Here is a 10,015-nt window from a genome sequence, read left to right on the forward strand (position 1 = left end):
ACAAAATGGACATTCTGTTTAGGGGAGACTTCTGTGAACACGCACAGCCAGTCAGGGAATGTGTGTGTGTGTTGTATTTGTGCTGATAAATAAATAAAGGGAGACTAGTATAGAGCTATTTCAAGCTATTTAGCTCTCATCAGCTAGCCATACCCTTACTGGGATTCGAACCTGGGCTGTATTACATATTAGGCAGATGTATTAGCCACTAAGCCACAGGCTCTCCTCCTTATCAGCTGGGCCAAGGAAATAGGTATGTATTTGTGTTACAACCCCTGGTATGCCCAAATATGGGAGGGAGCTCACTACTCCCCCTTTCTGTCCTTCGGCTCATTACAGAAGACCATCCAGGCAGAAAACCATATTTTTATTTTTAATGTTGCCTTTGCTATGTTTGTGTTGTATTTGTGCTGATAAATAAATAAAGGGAGACTAGGATTGAGCCGAAGGACAGAAAGGGGCTCAGATGATAAGGAGGAGAGCATAGCAAAGGCAACATTAAAAATAAAAATATGGTTTTCTGCCTGGATGGTCTTCTGTAATGAGCCGAAGGACAGAAAGGGGGAGTAGTGATCTCCCTCCCATATTTGGGCATACCAGGGGTTGTAATAGGTTGAGACTAGTATAGATCTATTTCAAGCTATTTAGCTCTCTTCAGCTAGCCATACCCTTACTGGGATTCGAACCTGGGCTGTTGTCAGGCCTGTAATTATATTCTTTTTAGGATCTTTGGCCTGCCACACTTTTTAATAATTCTCTATGCTGTTTCATTAGTGTAGTAGTTGGGAGGGGGGAATAGAAAGGAGTAGGATTGTAGAATGGATTGTTGACATTCTTTTGTAGAAGCCAAGGTCATCTTTTGTCTTCGCATCTCGACACCTGGCCGGAAGAAGATGGGTGTACATGCCAGCGTGGAAGAATATGATTGGAACATGTGATGGATTTGTGGGTGTGGGGAGAGATCATGAACTTTCAACTGGTTGAACTTAGAGGATGTAATTTAGAGTTGGAATTTCCATAGCTGTACTAACATGCCTGCGGAATAAATTGCACCTTAAAGGATGTTTTGCCTTGGACAATGATTTATTTCTGCATGGTATTTAGAACCCTAACATTATTCCAACTCTCTACTTTAAAATAATTCACTAGCTCCCTCCCCCTTTCAAGGGGGAAGGGCTGGTGATGGAAGATCTGGTGATGGGGTCTCGGCATTCCCAATGCTGACCGGGACAGCGTAAATATCAGCGAAGAATTAATGAGAAGCTTTTGGTGATAAGAAGCTGAGTGCGGAACTTCAAAGGCAATGGAATGCTGTTTCCAGTTTAATTGCATCTGGAGGAATGCAGGAGGAGACGCGACAAGACGAAGGAAATCTCAGATGGACTTCTTCAGGAAAATTGTGAGTGCATGCTCCCCCTCCTTCCCCCCAGCTTGGAAACAAGGCTTGGAAAAAAGAAAAACCTAGAACAGAGGTTTGGGCTCCTTCCAGATGGCAATAAATGAAATGGCTTGTCACCCTGCAATTAGCTGGGAGAAAGATTCCCTTTCAAAATGGGAATTTCAAAGGAGGCAGGAAGAAGGAATTTTTCCAGCATCTGTCACTTGCAAGCCACCACAAATGGGGCTGCAACCAGTAAATGAAGCAAATTGGGCAGTAAATTGGGCTTTCCTCCCAGGACATGGATGGAAGAGATGCTACTTACAAACTCCTTTGCCATCAGCATGGGGAAATGCTCCAAGCCAGCAGAGGGCACCTACTTGGCCCATAACTCATCCAAACCAGCAAAGGGCACCTACTTGGCCCATAACTCCTCCAAGCCAGCAGGAGGGTCCTTGGCACGTAAAACCCCCTAGCCAGCCATCATTGGTTGAGCTGCAACCTGTGAAGCAGGCAACCCCGGGATGGGTCTTAACCCCAGGTCATGGATGGGAGGGATGCCAGTGGGCACCTGCCCTCCCTCAGCAGATGGCACCATGGCAGAAAGCTGGGCAGTGGCCAACCGAGGGATTGACCTCCCCACCGGTTCCAGTCTCCCCTGCAAGGCCCAAAAAGGTTCTTACCAGACCTTCCTACAGAGAAGAATTCTCCATGGAAGAAGGGATTACCAAACAGAGGCCTGCAGTGTGGATGGCGGGAGAATGTGCGCCTGCAAGGCCCCAAGTGGTTCTTACCCCACCTTCCTACAGAGTAGCAATCACCAACATGGAAGAAGGGATTACCAAAGCCAGGCCTGCAAGATGGGAAGCGGGACAAGGCGCATCTGCAATGCCCCAAAAGGTTCTTACTCCACCTTCCTACAGAGAAGCAATCTCCACCATGGAAGAAGGGTTTACCAAGGGGGCAGCTGCAAGTTGGAGAGCAAGGCAGTGTGATGAAACGGTTCCTGAGTTTAGAGATGTAACTAGGTTCCATTCCTCGTGGGGCCCAATTAAATGCCACCATTGTTGTCAACTTGGCCACAGAGCGTCAGAGTGCTTGGCTCCAGCCCCAATGCCACAAACGTGCGCACCAACCACCACGGCGGTAAAGAGAGGGTCCCAGATGCCACCACAGAAGAGTCATCTGGGCCAACAACCTCTGGAAGAGGATCCCCAACTTAAGGTGAGGAAGTGTCCTACCAAGGGGGAGGCCTCGGAAGAGGAAAAGGGCAGACATTCTCCGGAGGAGGATCCCCAACTTAAGGTGACAAAGAGTCCAACTAAGGGGGAGGCCTCGGAGGGGGAAAAGCCTAAACGACCTCTGGAAGAGGATCCCCAGCTTAAGGTGACAAAGAGTCCTACCAAGGGGGAGGCCTCGGAGGAGGGAATTGCCGAAGAACAAACGTGTGTACCAATTGCCACGGTGGTTAAGAGAGGGCCCCAGATGCCCGCACAGAAAAGTCATCTGGGCCAACAGCCTCTGGAAGAGGATCTCCAACTTAAAGTGACAAAGTGTCCTACCAAGGGGGAGGCCTCGGAAGAGGAAAAGGGCAAACAATCTCCAGAGGAGGATCCCCAACTGAAGGTGACAAAGAGTCCAACTAAGGGGGAGGCCTCGGAGGGGGAAATGCCCAACCGGCCTCTGGAAGAGGACCCCCAACTTCAGGTGACGAAGAGTCCTACCAAGGGGGAGGCCTCGGAGGAGGAACAAGGCCAGCCGTGGATGATTGGATCCAAGAGCCCAGAACCTACAGCACCTGCAGCAGAGAGCCCGAAACAGCCATGGGAAGAGGTCGCAATGGACTTCATCATGGAACTCCCAGACAGCAGTGGGCATAAAGTAATTTCGACTGTTATTGATTTGTTTTCTAAGCAGGCACACTTCATTGCTTGCTCAGGATTGCCATCCGCAAACGAATTAGCGAAAATGTTTGTGAAACACATTTATCGCCTGCATGGAGTACCCAAGAGGATCATTTCAGACCGCGGAGTCCAGTTCACAGCCAAGTTCTGGAGAGAGGTCCTGAGATCCATTGGGTCCACACAAGAACTGAGCTCAGAGGTTCATCCCAGCATGAACGGCGCAGCAGAGGGAGCCAATGCGGTGGTGGAACAATACATCAGGTGTTTTGTGGACTATCAGCACGACAACTGGTCGGATTTGCTACCCTTCGCCGAAGTGGCGTACAACGATGCGGTCCATAGCAGCAGAGGATTAGCGGGTTTCCAGATTACCAGTGGCATGGAAGTTGTTGCCATGCCTGAGTTGCCTAGAGAACCTCCTTCTTTCATGTCTTTGAGTGAATGGATGGACATGCTAAAGAAAGGATGGGAGAATACGAAGAAGGCTCTAGCAGTTGCGGCAGAAGCCTACCAGAAGCAAGATGATCAACGTCGCTCACTCCTAAACCCCTATCGTGTGGGGGACAATGTTTTTGTATCTACCAAATACATAAGATTAGAAATGCTTAGCAAGGAATTGGGTCCAAAATTTCTAGGTCCATTCCCAATAGTGAAGATAGTTAACTCAGTTACAGTTCAACTCAGTCTACCCAGAAGTCTAGGGGAAATTGACCCAGAATTTCATTGTAGCTTGTTGAAACCAGTAATTGGGTCTAACAGAAGAGCATCCACCCAAGCTCAATCTCCTCCTGTGGTGATAGAAGGGGAAACACAATCTGAGGTGGAAAAAATTGTAGATTTCAGGCTGAATAGGGGTTGCTTACAGTACTTAGTGCATTGGAAGGGTTACCCTTGGTCTGAAGTTAATTGGGTAAACAGTGGGAACCTAAAAGTGGAGAAGTTAGTAAAGCAATTCAATGGGAAGTTTCCCGAGAAGTCAAGGGGTTCCCCTGGGTGGAGAAGAGGTGGTTAATTTTGTTATGTTAACTTTTATGTTATTCTCTTTGCAGGAAACGTTTTCTTTTGAGGAGAGGCCGCCTGTCAGGCCTGTAATTATATTCTTTTTAGGATCTTTGGCCTGCCACACTTTTTAATAATTCTCTATGCTGTTTCATTAGTGTAGTAGTTGGGAGGGGGGAATAGAAAGGAGTAGGATTGTAGAATGGATTGTTGACATTCTTTTGTAGAAGCCAAGGTCATCTTTTGTCTTCGCATCTCGACACCTGGCCGGAAGAAGATGGGTGTACATGCCAGCGTGGAAGAATATGATTGGAACATGTGATGGATTTGTGGGTGTGGGGAGAGATCATGAACTTTCAACTGGTTGAACTTAGAGGATGTAATTTAGAGTTGGAATTTCCATAGCTGTACTAACATGCCTGCGGAATAAATTGCACCTTAAAGGATGTTTTGCCTTGGACAATGATTTATTTCTGCATGGTATTTAGAACCCTAACAGCTGTTTTTACATGTTAGGGCAGTTGTATTAGCTTCTAAGCCACAAGCTTTCCTCCCTTATTAGCTGAGCCAAGGAAATGATTAAGTGCTTATGTCAAAGCACTTGGTATGCCCAAATATAGGAGGGAGCATACTGTTTCCCTTTTGCCTTTCAGCTCCACCCTTTGTGCGAGCAAAGTGTGATCGGAGCTGCCATTTTTCTATAAATATAGGTGGGTGGGTGTGGAATGTTGGCTTTGTTGCTTTAAATGGATTGGTTGGCTGTGTTGTGACATCTTGATTGGTTGATGGAATTGATGTTTGGTGAAGGTGATTGGTGATGGTGTCCTGTGTTGTTCTGGGTCCTATGTTGGTTTTTGTAGCTAGGGCTTGTTTATTGATATTTACAGAAAAACAGCAGCTTCGATCACGCTTTGCTCGCACAAGCACGAAGCCAAAGGCACCAGCCTGAAGATGACGAGTGTGACCTCGTTGAAACGTCGCCAAGATACTGTCAATCTTACACGGGAAAAGACCCGAATACACCAAGACCTGCATATATATGCATACACACACACACACACACACACACATACATATATACATACATACATACATACATACATACATACATACATACATACATAATCAGCAAGGTAGTACATCCATTTTGCCACAAAAATGTCTTCCAATACAAGGCTGATGGGGGCTTTTAAGCTTTTTACTTTAGGTCTTTTCAACAGCAGGTCTCTTAATATGCATCATATATTACTCATCTGCAGGCATCCCGAGATCAAAGGGTTACAAGGTTTACATAGCCTGACATTTTGATGCTCTCCCTCTCCCCTCCTTCCTTCTCTTTCTCTCTTTTAGCTCAATTGGTATGCAGAAGCAAGACGATCATGTAGGCGGACGCAGAAGGCAGCTGTATTCCTTGTATTGATACACCATAGTCCATTTTGTTTTGAATGGCAGATCTAGCTAGTTAACCTGCCTGATGATTGCTTGCCTTCAGCCTTTTGGCTTTATGCTTTTCCTGCTGGGATCGCTGCCATGCTATGCGCCAGCTCTGCTTTTTATTTGTGCTCTGCTTTCTTTTTGTGCTCCTTCGGGGCACCGAGCATAAATCTGCAACTGAAAGGAATTCTCCTACACCAAGCCTGAAACAGTCATCTAAAGGGTTGTGTACATCTACATCTACATCTACTTTTGTTTTAAAGTTTCACCATCAATTCCTCATTCAAAGTAACTGAGAACCCGACTGAATCATAAGCTGGTATACAGGAACAGCACAAATGTTAAATCACTTTAAAAATCACTTGAAATATGGTCTCAAATAATTATGCATGTTATGAGCGCTAAGGCATTAAATTCACTGGTATGATGATCCTGAAAATAAAACCCCCAGTTGAACAGCTTATTTGAAAATAAAGAAAAAGGAACATTACAAATGTGAGTTGTTATCAAGAAGGTTTGTGTTGTACCTGCAATCTCATGCAAGAATAAATTAAAACGGAGCAGACTGACGTTTGGGGCTGATGAGCATATACGTGAGGTTTTTAGTATGTCCAAAACACCATTACAAAATATCTGCTCAGGATATCCATGATCAGAAAGAAACTAGATAAATTGTTCTTTGACACATTCTCCAATGCTATCTACCATGCTCTTGCCTTGGGGGGGGGGGGGGACCAGTCTTCCAAACAAAGCATTCCCACATTATCTGTCTGCCCACTCCCTCCCACCCATCCATATATTGTAGATCTGGAGTCTGCAGGTCTCAGAAATATTCCTGGAAAAAAGGATTACCCTTGGTGCCAGCTCTGTGTTTTGCAGCCTGCTAGCTTTCTATGTATTCATTTTAATTAAAATCATCTTTAGAAAGTAAAATTAAACCAGTTGGGGAATAAAGTCTGAAGCCACTGGGGAAGCTATTTGCAAGAAGAATGTCCCTCAGTGGTATCTCCTTGCCTGTTCCTGAACTGTAGAAATTTAAATTTCTATACAACCAAAGCATCAAAAGGCTGAAAGGGGTCTTGGAGGTCTTCTAGTCCAACCTCCTGCCCAAGGCAGAAGATTTTAGTGCATCGCAGATAAATGGCTGCTCAATATTTTCTTGAAGACCTCCAGCAATGACCACCCACAATTCTGGAAGGCATGCTGATTGCTCATTCTTACTGTCAGGAAATTTCTCCTTACTTCCAGATTGGATCGCTCTTTAACGAGATTCTACCCATTACTGCTGTCCTGCCCTCAAGTGTTTTGGAGAATAAGTCAACCCCTTCCTCCTTGAAATATCTTCTGAAAGTGCCAGAAAATAAACCATCCCTAATCCTTCTCTGTGTTAGGCTAGATCAGACCAGGGCATTTTATGCCCCCCCCCCTTCCCCTTCTGATCCACATCAGGCCTTTTTTGATTGTCCCTGTCACAACAGCATGAAGTCAATCAGAAATTAGAAATCAAATGTAAATGTTTGCCACACACATAATTTACCAGAATTAAGTTCAGCCTATTGGTTTAGTCATCCACAACAGTCCCAGTTTCTCACATGGCCCTTTGGGAGAAATGAATTCCCCACCCCTGGGCTCGGCATACCTAGTTCCATGAACAGTTCATCATATGGTTTAGCCTCTAAAAGCCTTATCCTCTTTGTGGGTCTTCTCAATCACTTTTCATAATCTTGATGTTATCTCTCTGTTTATGCATCTTAGGAATGCATTGGCTTTTTTGACAGCTGCAGCACACTGCTGGCTCATACTTACAGTAGCTATGGTCCCCTAAGATACCTAAATCCCTCTCACAGGTACTGTGGTTGAGCCAAGTACCACCCATTCTATACTTGTGCATTTGATTTTTCCTGCCACAAGCACAGGATCTTGCTTTTGTCACCATTGAACTGCATCATTTGAATATTCCTCAAATACTTTGGAAAAATGCAGCTGGGTGAAGCTGCAACCTGGGTTTGATAAAAATTGAGTACTTTCGTATAACGTTTTTCATTGGAGGAATGTACTTCTTGGTCTAAAAGCTAAGGCATCTGGCTAGAAATCAAGAAATGGTGAGTTCTAAACCTGCCTTAGACATGAAACCTGGCTGGGTGACTGTCTTTCAGTCCAACCCACCTCACGGGGTTGCTCTTATGGGGAAAAGAGAAGGAGAAAGGAGTTTTAAGTTTGTACATAGCCTTGTGTTATTTATAAAAATAATGAAGGTGGGATTTAAAATATCTTTAAACATCTTAAATATATGCATGATATAAGAAACCATCTTGAGGCAGGACAAATGTATGGCAATAAGTCACAGACCATGTCTGGTATAAATCTATTAAGTCCTATAAAGGTAAAGGTAAAGGTTCCCCTCACACATATGTGCTGGTCGTTCCCAACTCTAGGGGGCGGTGCTCATCTCCATTTCAAAGCTGAAGAGCAAGCGCTGTCCGAAGACATCTCTGTGGTCATGTGGCTGGCATGACTAAATGCCGAAGGCGCACAGAATGCTGTTACCTTCCCACCAAAGCTGGTATTTTTCTACTTGCATTTTTACATGCTTTCGAATTGCTAGGGTGTCAGAAGCTGGGATCGGTAACGGGAGCTCACTCTGTTACGCGGCACTAAGGGTTTGAACCGCTGAACTGCTGACCTTTCTGATCGACAAGCTCAGCGTCTTAGCCATTGAGCCATCATGTCCTATAAGTAAGGTTTAATCACAGAAGGACCAATGCTATATGCATAGAGGTCAAACACATTGCCTCCTTCTGATTCCCTAGTCTTTCAAGTCTCATTGGTGGATACAACAGAAATAATTTCACTTGCCCCACACCAACATCTTCTCACCAACCGAAATAGTGGTTGTTTATGTTAATATCACTTTGTAATGCCTTGATAAGACCACATTTGGAATACTGCATCCAGTTTTGGTCACCACAATGTAAAAAAAAAACATATTGAGACTCTAGAAAGACCATAGAGAAGAGCAACAAAGATGATTAGGGGACTGGAGGCTAAAACATGTAAAGAACGATTGCGGGAATGGGGTATGTCTACTTTAATGAAAAAAAGGACTAGGGGAGACATGATAGCAGTGTTCCAATATCTACAGAGCTACAGAAGATGAAAATGACCAGCATATATTTTCAGGATCTCTATAAGTAATGTAAAATACCGATGGTGACTCCTTTGTCACTGTGACTCCCAGAGAAGAATTTTAACAATAGATTTTGAATTGTGCTTCAGTCTTTTCCCCTCTTTTTCTTCACAGTTTATTTTCTTGGTTCTGTTTATAGTTATGACCCCTACAAGCCCACTTAATTTCTACACTGTAAGCGGCAATATTGGAAACAAGACGATCAAAAAGCCAAGTCAAACAAAATAGTCACCACCGGTGAGTTGACGTGTGCATATTGAATGGGGGTTGTGGTATTGAGGAAATGATAGCAGTATTCCAATATCACAGGGGTTGCCCCAAACAAGAAGGGGTCAAACTATTCTCCAAAGCACCTGAGGACAGGACAAGAAGAAATGGATGGGAATTAATCAAGGAGAGAAGCAACCTAGAATTAAGCAGAAATTTCCTCACAGTTAGAACAATTAATCAGTGGAATGACTTGCCTCCAGAGGTTGTGGGTGCTCTAACACTGGAGGATTTTAAGAAGAGATTGAACAACCATTTGTCTGAAATGGCACAGGATTTCCTGCCTGAGCAGCGGGTTGGACAAGAAGATCTCCAAGGTCTCTTCCATTATTCTCTTGTCTTCCTCTGCTTCATACCATCCAAACTCAGACCCACAATATCCAACTATTTGAAACTGAAAGAAAGTTCCTTTTTATTGCAGTTCTTGCATCCCTTTCCCAAGCAGGTAGGGAGGCAAACAATTTCTGAAAATGATACCCTGCCCCCCCCCCTTCCCAATTCCACTCTGACATTGCCCAGAGTTCTCGTTTCTTGCTTTCGTTTCTACTACTTTGTCCTAAGGAAATCAGATCTGACTGAATACCAGTAATCTTTATCAGCCTGCCTTCTTTATTTCTCCCTCCCTCCCTCCCTCCCTCCCTCCCTCTCTCTCTCCCTCCCTCCCTCTCTTTACCCATTCAATTCTGCAGGGATACGACCTGTTCTATTGCAGCTCCGGTGCTCAGAAATGATGCAGTGAATTGCTTCGTTGACTAGCCAGGTGGGGAGGGAGGCAGAAGAGAGATGGACAGGCAGAACCTCCATCCGTGAAAGGACAAAACTAACAAAGGTAGCCCCTGGATAAAT

The sequence above is a fragment of the Natrix helvetica genome, assembly GCF_964273705.1.
Source record: "Natrix helvetica genome assembly, chromosome: 2".
Lineage (NCBI taxonomy): Eukaryota > Metazoa > Chordata > Lepidosauria > Squamata > Natricidae > Natrix > Natrix helvetica.